Genomic DNA, 13,266 nt, shown 5'->3' with positions numbered 1-13,266 from the left:
CCATGTTGCAGAACAGACCAGGGAGTTTATAATTCTCCTTCTTCACCCTGCCCCAGAATTTTCCTGGTGGGGAGTCCCTTTGACCTGCTAGTGGAGGCTGTTCTTCTCTAGCTTCTTTGGCATCACTAGCAAAAGCACAGCAGCAACGTTTGGTGGATGTGCATGCTCCCTGCAGCTGGGGGGGCAGGGCAGGTGACTGGGTATATTGGTCCAGGTGTAGCAGTTTCCCACAGGCTCCCCGTCCATAAGTCACAACGGGGTGGTCACTAATGGCTGACCCACAGTCGCAGGTGGGCAAGCAGCCCCTGGGTGGGAGGAGAGTCTAGAGAGGGATAGTTTGAGCCGGGGGGAGAGAGGGAGAGGAGAGGAGCTGGAATAAGGTTGTGTCCAAAAGGTTGCTGGCCAAAATGTTTCACGTCCAGCTTGTGGGCTCCTCCTTTCCCCTGCCTGCTGTCCAGCTCGGTTTGCCAGCTGGGCTGGGATTTCAAAGGTGCTGTCATGGTCAGTTCAGCTGAGAGGCAGGAGTAGCATGACGTCTGAGTAAAACCAGTGAATACTGTTCACTTCTGTCCTTTTGAGCCATCTTGATATTGCTCTAGAACAGGACTACTCAACATGCAGTTGGTGGGCCATGTGTTTGCGTCCCATGGGGCGGTTTGGGTTTATGCAGGGTTCAATACACAGCCTGCAGGTGGCATCCGTTAAACATGGCCTCCACTGGGAACATGCTCTATAGCGGCAAGCCAATATAATGGTCTTCTGTTGCTATGAGTTTTAAATTCCTGGACTGTCACTGCTCATTAAAATGACATATGGGTGGAAATTGGGTAAATGTTGCATTCTATTAATATCAGCAGAACTGACTTAAACGGGGCCTGTGTACTGTGTAGTCTTGCCTTAATCTTTGTATTCATGCCCATCAGTGTAAAAGAAGCTATTTGCATGTATATGCAACCATACTTAAGATGCGGCCCTCGGCATGTGCTATATCCTTGTGACCTCCAGGGCTTCCAAAGTTGAGTAGCCCTGCTCTAGAACATTTACCCAGCATTGCTCAGGTCCTTAACTCAATTAATTCTTTTTTTTTGGAAAACAAAATGAAAATGTACGTGCTTCATTTAAATCACTGCTCTTGGGTAGGGCTGGGGATGAGGGGTTTCAGGGCAGTCTACATGCTACGGATGTGAACGACTAGTCAACTTACTGACCAAATGCTTATCGGATAGTCAACATGCTAATCGAATAGTCGCTCCCTCCCACCGCCCACTTGCTGCCTCTATCAGAAAGGGGCAGTGGGGGAAGGGTGCTTCAAAGTGGCAGTACCTGAACTGTATGCAGTGTTTCAAAGCAGCAGCACCACGTGGAGCCCAGAGTCAGCTGGAGACTGCCCACTGACCCTGGGCTCCATGCGGCACTGCCGCTTTGAAATGCCGTGGGGAAAACAAGGCTCACGGGGGACTGCTTGAGTTCCCCTCTGCCCTATGCTCCTCGCAGCGCTTTCGCCTTTGAAGTGTAGCAACAGCCCCAGCAACAGCAACACTTCAAGGCTGAGGCTTATTGACTAATCAAATAGTCAATGCAAATTGCAAAGACTATTCCATTAGCCAATTAATCCACAGTAAATTTTTTTAGTAAGCTGGCCAGCAGCCCAGCTCAGTCCTGGCTTGCAACATGTCTGGGACCTACTCCTGCTGCAGCTCTGCATTTAATGTGTATTACAAGTCAGGCTGGCAGGTAGCCCGGCTTAGTTCCAATTTGCACTGGGGCTTCTGCCACCCTGTGCTGATGCTTCTTTATAAGAGGCAGCAGCACAGGGTGACACGCAGGCAGTCCACGAGGTGAGCTGGTTTTTAAAACTGGCTCCCCTGGCAGACCAGCTGCCGCCTAACAGCCCGTGCTGCTGCCTCCAATACAGAGGCAGCAGTGCAGAGTGGCAGAGGGCTCTTTGGTAATGAGGCTGGAGTGCAATGGCACTGGCCCCCATCCCCGAGGACTATAGAATAGTCGACTAATCGATCAAAATTCATGAGGTTAATCGACTATTCAAATAACTGATATTTAACATCCCTAGTTCCCATACGAATGGGAGGGGAACTTCATACCCCGCCGCCCACCTTAAAGGGCATCTTGTGAGGTGGGAGGCTTGGAGCTGGGGCAGACCCAGAATGGGGGCACAAGGCCTCAGACAGCCCCTTTTTCTGTATGGTTTTATGAGAAGCAATCACATTCCTGGCACAACCCAACCCTGCCCTTGCTTTAAGTTATGATAAGAGGAAGCTACGTTCCAAATTTGGTAGTGGTAACTCTTACCTTTTAGTCTGTTTGTTCAAGAACTCCTATCTCAAACAGAGGTGCATAATTTTATTTCTATTTTAAATTAATTTTCTGCAATTGTTAACCCTATTTGGGAGTCAAGAATTCTGGCTTCTACTTCAAACTCTCCCAGTGATTAAGGCTTTGTCTTCACTATGAAATAAGGTCGAATTTATTAAGGTCAATTTTTCAGCACCCCATTTTGAAAAGTTGAAGGTGCACGTCCCCACTGTGCATAAGCTCTTGACATAGGTCAAAGTAGCATGTCACCAGCAGGAATGTGTTGATATACACAATTAAACCGTTACAAGCCAGCTCCCCATGAATACCAGCTCCCACCTGCCATGCCCCCCACTGCTCCTGATAAAGAGGCAGCATTGTGGGGGACAGGCAGGTCTGCAGGAGACAATATGCACAGGGAGCCTGCTTGAAAGCCACTTCCCACATGTACCGGATCCTGCCTGCACCCCCAAAGCTGCTGCCTTTCTGTCAGGGGCAGTGTGAGGGAAGCAGGGGGGAGCGGATGCTTGCAGGGAGCCAGTTTTTAACTGTTTAATTGTGTGTACTAACACATCCCTGGTAGCTATCAGAGGCAGCAGCATGGGAGAGTGCAGGAGTTGGTACTCACAGGGTGGTGCTCACAGCTTTTAAGCCGACTCCTCCCTGAGCATTGGCTCCTGCCTAAGGCAGCAAAGCAGAGTGGAGGGGGAAATCAGGCAGCACAGCAGAGCCAGCATGCACAGAGAGCCAGCTTAAAAAATATGACTTCCCATGTGGATGGGTTCCCGCCTCCCACCACTCCTCGCTGCTTCTGTTACATGCAGTCAATAAAATTAACCGATAAGCCCAGGTTTATTGGTTAATCATGTAGTTGACCTCACGTTGACCTCCCTACCTGCCTCCCCTTCCATTCTGGGTTATACTCCCAGTGAACACTGGCATCAAAATTGTGCAGCACAAAGCAACGAGGTCCAGGGTCTCCTTGCCATTCCATGCTGGTGCTTGTTTGCGACTCTGAGCATTCATTGTCAGGTGCACTGCTCACGTGTGCTGCCTCCTAGGAGGTCTGATCTCCACATTGGCCACACAGGAAATTTTCCTGGGGATTTTCCTGTGCACCTGGAGAGCAACAGAGTTGAAAGTCGTGGCCAGAGACATGTGGAGGGGTGACTGCCCGACACTGGCCAGAAGAGGTTAAAACAAACAGGAGGGGGCCTGCGCAGAGCCCTGGCCAATCAGGGAGAAGCTTTTAAAGATGGTGGCTTGCTATGGTGGCCATGAATATAAGGAGCTACCCAGCAGCGAGAGTAGGCAGTTAGGCCCTGACCAGGGAAGGTGCAGGACCTGGGTCGCTCACAGAAGGCATGTTCAATAGAGCACTGCTGGACAGGCTCAGGCAGCCAGAGAGGGAGGCTCCAGCCTGGCACCTGCCAGTCAGCTAACCTTGCTCCAAGTGTCAAGAGGATGCAAAAGATCACAGGGGAAGTGGCCCAGGGAACAAGAGGCAGTGAAGGGGAGTAGAGGAGGGCAGGACAAGGCTCTGCCAGAGAGTCCCTGAGTTGGGATCCGGAGTAGAGGATGGGCCTGGATCCCCTCCACACACTTCCTCCTTGCACCACGCTTTGCCACCTAAGCGTGGCCTACACAAACTGTGGCTTGTCCCTGAGACAGAGGGACTGGGGGCTGGACTTGGAGGCCGGGGGTAGGGAAATGGAGAACTGCTGATACCCTCCTGGGAGAAGGGCCTGGCCCACACAGACTGTAGCTTGCCCCTGAGACAAAGGAGCTAGGCTTCAAGGCCACAGTGGCAGCAGACACAGGACTGTTGGTTAAATCCCTGGAAGGGAAACAAGAGACCACTTTAGTAGACCCTGCCAGAGGGCAGTGTCCTGAAGGGGACGCTGTGGGTCTGGAACATGCACATGGACCACAGATAGGTGAGACACTACCAGAAGGAGATGCCCTGCTGAGAGAGCTCTGGGGAATTAGTCCTACCAGCCAGAGGCACCGTAGCAATGAATTCCACCCCTTGACAAGCTTCACAGTGGGGCACTGTGGGACACCTCCTAGAGATGAAGAACATCAGCTTTCCCAGCACTACATCTGCACTGCCCTGGGAACTGGCAGCGGTGAGAAACATTCTAGGGTATCCTGTTTGGGAGGGTTTAACCAAAGCTCTATTCCCAGCACTGAAAAAGTTAAAGCCTTTTTTGGCACATGTCCTCATTCAGTACAGCGGGTGAAAAAGAGTCTGTGACATCTGTGCTCAACCTCAGCACCAGAATGACACTGCGAGAAAAATCCTGATGTATTTTTATGTTCTTTTCCAGCTCAAAACAAGTTTGTTGCCCCAAGCGGAGCTGTTTTGAAGATCTCCCATCACAGGTCTCATTTAAATCCTCTCAGCTACAGCACCCTCCTACACTAACAAAGCAGCAACTGCTGAGCGACTGGTTTGAAATTTCAATGTACATATGACCATAAGATTCAGGTGGCAATGGTGTTTTCTAAAACATTTTTAAAAAGTCTTTAAACATCAAGAGCAGTAAGTGAGGAAGGAGAAAATAGTTATTAGTTTTGTTTGCCTTTGTTTGACATGTAGTTTAAAAGCAAAATGAAAAGGGTCTGATGCATTAGAAAACAAGTTTAAGAATTCTTAAGGAGCCAAAGCCTAGGCAAAGCAGGCTGCAAGAGAAAGACATTCACAGAGACCAACCAGGAGATGTACTCACAAAGTGTGTTAAGGCAGCTGATTTTCCCATCAATCTATAGTAATGAGATGAAGTTAAACAGAGTGGAAGGAATAGGACAAAACATGTTATTCTCTGCACCTTCCTAAGAAAGGTCTGTGCGACTCAGACATACGGAGAAGTGTCAAGTTTCAGAGTTTTCCATTTTAACCTCAGTAAATAACTCATTTCCATAAAATAGCTTCTCAGTACAGTCAACTACACTCAGGAAAAAAAAATCAAGATATAGACAAGTATCTACATATAGCATAGCCATAACTCCTGGATGGATTACAGTCTCACATGGGGAACTACAAGAATACCAAAATATTTGCAAAAATGCCTTTACTGTCTTATCACTATATATGCTATAATATACAGGCAGTCCCCGGGTTACGTACAAGATAGGGACTGTAGGTTTGTTCTTAAGTTGAATTTGTACGTAACTCGGAACTGGCTCCAGATTCAGCCGCTCCTGCTGAAACTGACCAGGGGCTGACTACAGGAAGCCGGAGGCAGAGTTGCTCTGCCCCCAGCTTCCTGGAATTAGCCACTGATCAGTTTCAACAGCGGCTCAATCTGGAGCCTGGGACAGAACAGCTGGGGAGCTGCTGGGTAGGTCCCCCCAGGACCAACCCGGCAGCACCCCAGCTGCTCTACCCCAGGCGTCCACAACAAAAGCCTGGTCTGCTGGGGGGGGGGGCGCACTAGCTGCGCCCCCCCACCCCAGCAGACCAGGGACACCCCGAGCAAAGCCGCGGAGGCGCTTGGCGGTGCAGGACCCTGCCGCCTCTGCGGCTTTGCTCGGGGTGTCCCTGGTCTTCTGGGGTCTCCCCCAGCAGACCAGGGACACCCAGAGCAGCTTTTCTCGCCCTGGAGGACACGGTGGCAGGACCACTGCGCGTCTGGGTGGTCCTGCCGCCCGCGAGTTCCAGGGCAAGAAAAGCCCCGTTCGTAAGTGCGGATCCGACATAAGTAACTCGGGGACTACCTGTACTGCACACTACAGATATCTAAGTTCAATTAAGAAGCCTTGAAGCAGTTATCTTCTTTCATCTATAGTTCTGTTGGCTTACAGGACTAATAAGATTTGAGCATTAGACTCAGTGAATGCATATAATACCCCTCCTGCAAAAATGCCACCATTTCCTGTGATATTCTGTGGCTCTTTTGTTAGCCTAGGATGATTGAAAATCATCACTTAAATTACTACAGCCTGTTTGCAAAGCTAAGATGATTGGACTTTTTAAACTATCAACAATAAGATTATATTACATAGAATTCAGCACATTTTTCTTGTCTCTTTTTATGCCCTTGCTCATAGACTCATAGACTTTAAGGTCAGAAGGGACCATTATGATCATCTAGTCTGACCCCCTGCACAACGCAGGCCACAGAATCTCACACACCCCCTCCTAGAATAATCCTCTCACCTATATCTCAGATATTGAAGCCTTCAAATAGTTTAAAGGCCCCAAGATGCAGAGAATCCTCCAGCTGTGATCTGTACCCCATGCTACAGAGGAAGGCGAAAAACCTCCAGGGCCTCTGCCAATCTACCCTGGAGGAAAATTCCTTCCCGACCCCAAATATGGCGATCAGCTAAACCCTGAGCATGTGGGCAAGACTCACTAGCCAGCCACCCAGAAAGTTCTCTATAGTAACTCCTATCATCCCTCAATTGATTATTTACCACTGATAATGAATGGTCAATTAGTTACCAAGATCATATTACCTCATCAAACCATCCTCTTCATAAACCCATCTAGCTTAATCTTGAAGCCAGATAGGTCTTTTGCCCCCACTACATCCCTTGAAAGGCTGTTCCAGAACTTCACTCCTCTTATGGTTAGAAACCTTCATCTAATTTCAAGTCTAAACTTCCTACTAGCCAGTTTATATCCATTTGTTCTTGTGTCCACATTGGTATTAAGCTTAAATAATTCCTCTCCCTCCCTGGCATTTATCCCTCTAATATATTTAAAGAGAACAATCATGTCCACCCTCAGCCTTCTTTTGATTAAAGTAAACAAGCCAAGATCCTTGAGTCTCCTTTCATAAGACAGGTTTTCCATTCCTCGGATCATCCTAGTGGCCCTTCTTTGTACCTGTTCCAGTTTGAATTCATCCTTCTTAAACATGGGAGACCAGAACTGCACACAGTACTCCAAATGGGGTCTCACCAATGCCTTGTATAATGGCACTAACACCTCCTTATACCTACTGGAAATACCTCGCCTAATGCATTCCAAGACCGTATTAGCCTTTTTCACAGCCATGTCACAATGGCGGCTCATAGTCATCCTATAATCAACCAGGACTCCGAGGTCCTTCTCCTCCTCCGTTACTTCCAACTGATGTGTCCCCAGTTTATAACTAAAATTCTTGTTATTAATCCCTAAATGCAAAATCTTGACCTTGTCACTATTAAATTTTATCCTATTGCTATCACTCCAATTTATAAGATCATCCAGATCTTTCTGTATGATATCCCAATCCTTTTCTGAATTGGCAGCACCTCCCAACTTTGTGTCATCCACAAATTTTATCAGGACACTTCCACTTTTGGTGCCAAGGTCAGCAATAAAAAGATTAAATAAAATTTGCCCCAAAACTGATCCCTGAGGAACTCCACTAGTAACCTTCCTCCAACCTGACAGTTCACCTTTCAGTATGACCCGCTGTAGTATCCCCTTTAACCAGTTGCTTATCCACCTCTCAACTTTCATATTAATCCCTATCTTTTCCAATTTAACCAATAATTCCTCATGTGGTACAGTATCAAATGCCTTACTAAAGTCGAGGTAGATTAGATCCACTGCATTTCCTTTATCTAAAAAATCTGGTACTTTCTCACAAAAGGAGATCAGGTTGGTTTGTCATGATCTACCTTTTGTAAAACCATGTTGTAAGTTGTCCCAATTGCCATTAGCTTCAATGTCTCTAACTACTTTCTCCTTCAAAAATTTTTCCAAGATCTTACATACTACAGATGTCAAACTAACAGGCCTATAGTTTCCCGGGTCGCTTTTTTCCCGGTCTTAAAAATAGGAACTGTATTAGCAATTCTCCTGTCAAATGGTACAACCCCTGAGTTTAGAGATTTATTAAAAAAGTTTTGCTAATGGACTTGCAATTTCATGTGCCAGTTCCTTTAATATTCTTGGATGAAGATTATCTGGGCCTTCCGATTTACTCCTGTTAAGCTGTTCAAGTTTGGCTTTTACCTCGGATATGGTAATATCTACCTCCATATCCTTAGTCCCATTTGTTGTGTTACCATTATCCCTAAGCTCTTCATTAGCCTCATTAAAGACTGAAGCAAAGTATTTGTTCAAATATTGGGCCATTCCTAGATTATCCTTAACCTCCACTCCATCCTCAGTGATTAGCGGTCCTACTTCTTCTTTTTTTGTTTTTTTCCTATTTATATGGCTATAAAACCTTTTACTATTGGTTTTAATTCCCTTTGCAAGGTCCACCTCTACCTGACTTTTAGCCTCTCTCACTTTGTCCCTACATGCTCTAACCTCAATAAGGTAGCTTTCTTTACTGATCCCTCCCATCTTCCACTCCTTATATGCTTTCTGCTTTTTCTTAATCTCCTCTCTGAGATGCTTGCTCATCCAGCTTGGTCTAACACACCTGCCTATAAATGTTTTCTCTTTTCTTGGGATACAGGCTTCTGACAGCTTCTGCAACTTTAACTTAAAATAATCCCAGGTCTCCTCCACCTCAAGATCCATAATTTCTTTAGTCCAATCAACTTCCCTAACTAATTTCCTTAATTAAAGTTATCCCTTTTGAAATAAAAAACCCTAGTCTCAGATTTATTTTTGTTTATCCTTCCATTTAATTTGAACTAAATTAGCTCATGATCACTCGAGCCTCGGTTGTCCCCTATTACCATTTCATCTATGAGGTCCTCGCTACTCACCAAAACCAAATCTAAAATAGCATCCCTCCTTGTTGGTTCAGCAACTACTTGATGAAGGAATTCATCAGCTATCACATCTAGGAAAATCTGAGCCCTATTATTATTACTAGCACTTGTTCTCCAGTCTATATCTGGAAAGTTGAACTCTCCCATGATTATGCAGTTGCCATGAGTATTTACTTCATTAAAAACATTAAAGAGGTCTCTATCCATATCCAAATTGGATCCTGGTGGTCTATAACACACCCCAAGCACTATCATATACAACCACAAACAGAAGGGCATTGAGCAAAGTAACTTAATAAATCAAGAAGTACTTGCCAGTTAAGGCAAAGCATACCAATTCTTCCCTATTGAGCATTCAGTTTTACACATGCAGAACCCCTTCTTTCATGTCAGAAATACAAAAAACTCCATCATCTAGTCATTGTGAAGATAGCAGAAAATGTGTGTGTGTGGGGGGGGGGGAATCCATGTTATAATTTGTCACACTGTTTACTCCAAGAAAAATGAAGTGGAGAATTTATAATTAAGTAACTTTTCCCTCCAGACCTCATTATAAAGGAGAAGGGGGGGGGGGGGGGAAAAAGTTGATCAAAAGCTCTAATTTAGTCCCTACACTGGAGGCTTGATAAGTCAGAAACAAATACAAATTCTAAGCAGCAGTGCATTACATGAGGGCTTTTCTTTTGTGTTTTGGACTCTTAAAATGAACTCTGAATTCTCCAGCACTGTAGATGAGCAATGTGTGAATAAAGACAGATATACAGACACACACTTCAAAAGCTAGGTATAAACAATTAAATATACACACACTATATCAATATTATATGTACAAATAACCCCATTCTAGATGAAGTAATGCCAAAACTGTGAAAGTTACATTCTAAAATAATGTACATATAAATTACTAGGAGAGGGATGGAAGCACACAATTTAAAAAAATGAATACAGCAAAGACTGCAATCAGAGAAAAGGATGATCCTAGCAGCAGCAACTTTCCGGTTAGAAACACTTTCCATTTCCAGTGCTCATCTAACTGAAACGAGGCAGCTGCATTAAAGCTTCCCCACCACCACGGTTACCACAATAGAAAGAAAGAAAAGCTCTTCTGTACCAGGCAGAGAACATCTTCTCCATCCCTGCACCAGACCCAGCCACATAAATACCATCGGCCGCCTCCCTAGACCGCAAGAGCAGATCGACCCTCTCATCAGCTGCTACACATTAAACAATAAACTCTCCCATATTAGTAACACTGCACTCTTCTTGCTGGAGTCTCTTTCCAAACTGGCTTTTCTGTGCTGTGATGGCAACGTTGATTTCCTCCCCCGCAAGAGGATGGGGATGAGATTTGATGGCAGCAAAATCCTCACTCCACAAGGAACCCAAAGGTTCCTCTCCACCCCCACGGACCCCCTTTCAATGAGCTTAATTTCCCCCCACTAGCTGGAGCTACAATCCGGTTGGTCAGTTGGTTGGGGGGAGAAGCCGCATGCAATATCCTGTGACCAGCATCCCACCAGGACAAGGAGCTCGGGGCCGGGGAGTCACATTTGCATACAGCATCTGCTCCTCCTCTGCCCCCGCCCAACGCACTGCAAGGAGCTAGGGTAGGGGCATGAGATGTGCGTGCAGTCTCTGCTCCCCACACCCACCGCAAAGAGCCCAGGCTCAGGGAGCGGGACCTGCGGTGTTCGTGCGGGGGAAGGGGACCAGCCCTGGCACGCAAGGAGCTCGGGGTAGGAGGAGCGGGGGACGCGCATGCAGCATCGGATCCCCTCCCCCCACACGACACTGCAAGGCGCTGGGTCGGGAGAGCGGCCCTTGCATGCGGCATCCGACCTCCTCCCTCCGCACACACCGCACAGCACCCCGGGGCTCGTGCACCGCGTTCCCTGCCAGCCCTGCAGCATCCAGCCCGCTCCGGAGGGAGCTCCCGGCGGGGAGGGGTCTGCAGCAGCCCCCCCCTTCCTCTCCTGCCCCCTCTCTGGGAGCAAAGCGCCAGCGTGTTACCCCCCCCCCCCCCACATCCACTGACCTGGACCGGGACTGCGCCGCCTCCGCTCCTGCTCCTCGCAGCCCCAAGGGGAGCGGCCGCACCGGCTCTTTTGTGTGACTGCTCCGGAGCCGAGCCACACACGGAGACTGCTAATGAGCCCGGCAAGCTGAGTAGCAGCAGACACCGCCCCCTCCCGCACTGCCCCGCACGCTGCATGGCGCAGAACCAAACCGTGCAGGCGTCCGAGACCCCCCGCCTTGGGGCTGGGCTTCAGCACGAGCGACGCGGCCCCCGCACCCAGCCCCGCTCATTAACACGATCGCCCTCCCCCTAGTCCCGGCAGCGGATAAAGAACGAGGCAGACAGGACTTTCCTAAGAACCTTGCCCGGGTTTTCTCTGCCTAACTGGGGAGGAGAGCTGGGTCGAAATTCCGTGTGTTGCCCTTCCGTCCCCTTCGCGATAAAGTGGGGGGGTGTTTGGTCCTGGGGGGTGGTACAGAGTCGCCTCTGCTACAAAGATACCCCATCTGTAGCTGGGCAAAACAAAAGACCCTTCCAAATATTTAACTTGAGATGCTACAGGTACAATCCGTGGCATGTGGATATGCTGAAGAGATATTTGCTTTGTATGGTAGACAAAGAACTCGAAAATGGGTGGAAGAATCAACTGGATAATTTGCTTTAAAATACCAAGAATTTTGATACATTATTCAAGACATTTTGGATGAGCTCTAATCCCACACTCCCCCCCCCCCCCCCCAGGTCACACCTGCCTACAAGTGGTAAAGTCTGAGAGCTTCACTTCATCTGCCAATAAGTTTTCTTTGTCCGGCTTCAAAACAAATCAGACATACCATGCATTTTATATTTTAAAAAAATCAGAAGATCGCCAATTGGCAAAGCAGGGACTATTCTAAGCTTGAGAGTAAAGCACTATTCTTAGTCCATGTCTGGTTCTTTGGGACCACTTCTAGGTTCTGCTCTAGTGCTTTATAGTACAACTATAGGATGGCCCTATGTCTGGTTTTTGACCGGAAAGTCCAATCAAAAAGAGAACCTGAACAGTGTCTGATCAGCACTGCTCTCTGAACATTGAAAGTCTGAAAACAACTAACCACAGTCAGCCTCCCCATCAAGAGAGTGGTAAGACCAGCAGCTGCTCAGCAGCCAGGGAGAGCCTCAGCAGCAGCTGCAGTGGTGCTACAAGCAGAGCAGGCAAGGGGGAGGTCAAGCTCTAAGCATGACTGAGAGGCCATTGGAAGGAAGGATGCACCCCCGCTACCTCTAGGGAACAAAGAGCTTCACTTCAGCTACTAAGAAGATATCGAGGCAGGAGCCATTTGGAGTGCAGCCCTTGGCTCTGCTTTGCTTGACTTCTGATGCAGCAGAGAGGCCTGGATTCAGCACAGAGCCACTTGCCCTGAAGGCCGGCTGCCAATTCTGGACCCATGCACAGTGTGATCATTGCCCAGCTAGGAGCTGGACTGGTCCCTAGGAATTCAGGTGCCTGCTTGCTCTGAGTGGCAGAAGTTGGCAGGCTCTGGTACATTGTAGCCAGCCTGCCCCAGCTGTAGCTGAGGTAGTCCAAGAGCCCAATATTTCCTCACCATCAGACACAGAGGAACCTGGAGCAGAGGATAGTGAAACCCCTCAGAAGAAGTAGGGAGAGCCCAGAAGCAATATTTCCATGTAAGTTTTCTGGATCCAGCCAGGGTGAACAGGTCACAGCTTGAGGGGGGCTACAAATAATGGGCCAAGTTCCCCATGTGAAAGTGAATAGTTCCCTGCTCTCAGTTCAAGGGCCCAGATGACCAGGGAGTACCTGGGCATATTCAAGACTGTGCCTTGCCATGGTGGTGGAGAATGGAGGAGCTGGGGGTCAGGACTCCTGGGTTCTCTCCCTGGCTCTGGGAGGGGAAGAGAGGTTAGAGCAAAGTGGGGCTGGAATCCTGGACTCTTGGGTTCTGTTCCCCCCAGCTCCTCCACAGACTTGTGAGACTTGAGTGAGTGGCTTATGGATCGTGCTTCCCCACCCTCTCAGGTAACCCTCAGGAGGATGGGGAGAGTTCAATGGGCCCCAGACTGGGCACAGGGCAGGGTGGGAGAGAGGAGTGAATAGAGGGCAGATCCTCAGAAGAAGGGGTGGAGAAGAAGTATCCACTTTTCAAAAATTGGCAACCCCTATACAACTACTTAAGAATTACCTCATGTAAAGTAACCTGCTAGGATGAACAGTTACAGAAGAACAGATCTAAACTACACAGCCCAAATAAGGAGCATGACAC

General features: G+C 48.0%; 1 protein-coding gene across 4 annotated transcripts in view; it reads right to left on the bottom strand.

Moving 5' to 3' along the window:
* The window catches only part of APBA2 (amyloid beta precursor protein binding family A member 2), a 192,597-nt gene extending 180,963 nt beyond the window's left edge, over positions 1–11,634 (bottom strand). For 2 of the 4 annotated variants that reach the window (XM_075897719.1, XM_075897717.1), the window contains exon 1: positions 11,021–11,634. The gene's annotated coding sequence lies outside the window, so the exon portion shown is untranslated. Of the gene's footprint in view, positions 1–10,096; positions 10,378–11,020 lie in introns of those variants that run through there. The other 2 variants (XM_075897720.1, XM_006136873.4) reach the window with 2 other exon arrangements.
* Between the last annotated feature and the right edge of the window lie 1,632 nt (positions 11,635–13,266).

This window comes from Pelodiscus sinensis, chromosome 14, assembly GCF_049634645.1.
Source record: "Pelodiscus sinensis isolate JC-2024 chromosome 14, ASM4963464v1, whole genome shotgun sequence".
NCBI classification, from domain to species: Eukaryota; Metazoa; Chordata; order Testudines; family Trionychidae; genus Pelodiscus; species Pelodiscus sinensis.
This window is presented reverse-complemented; position numbering and strand designations above follow the sequence as displayed.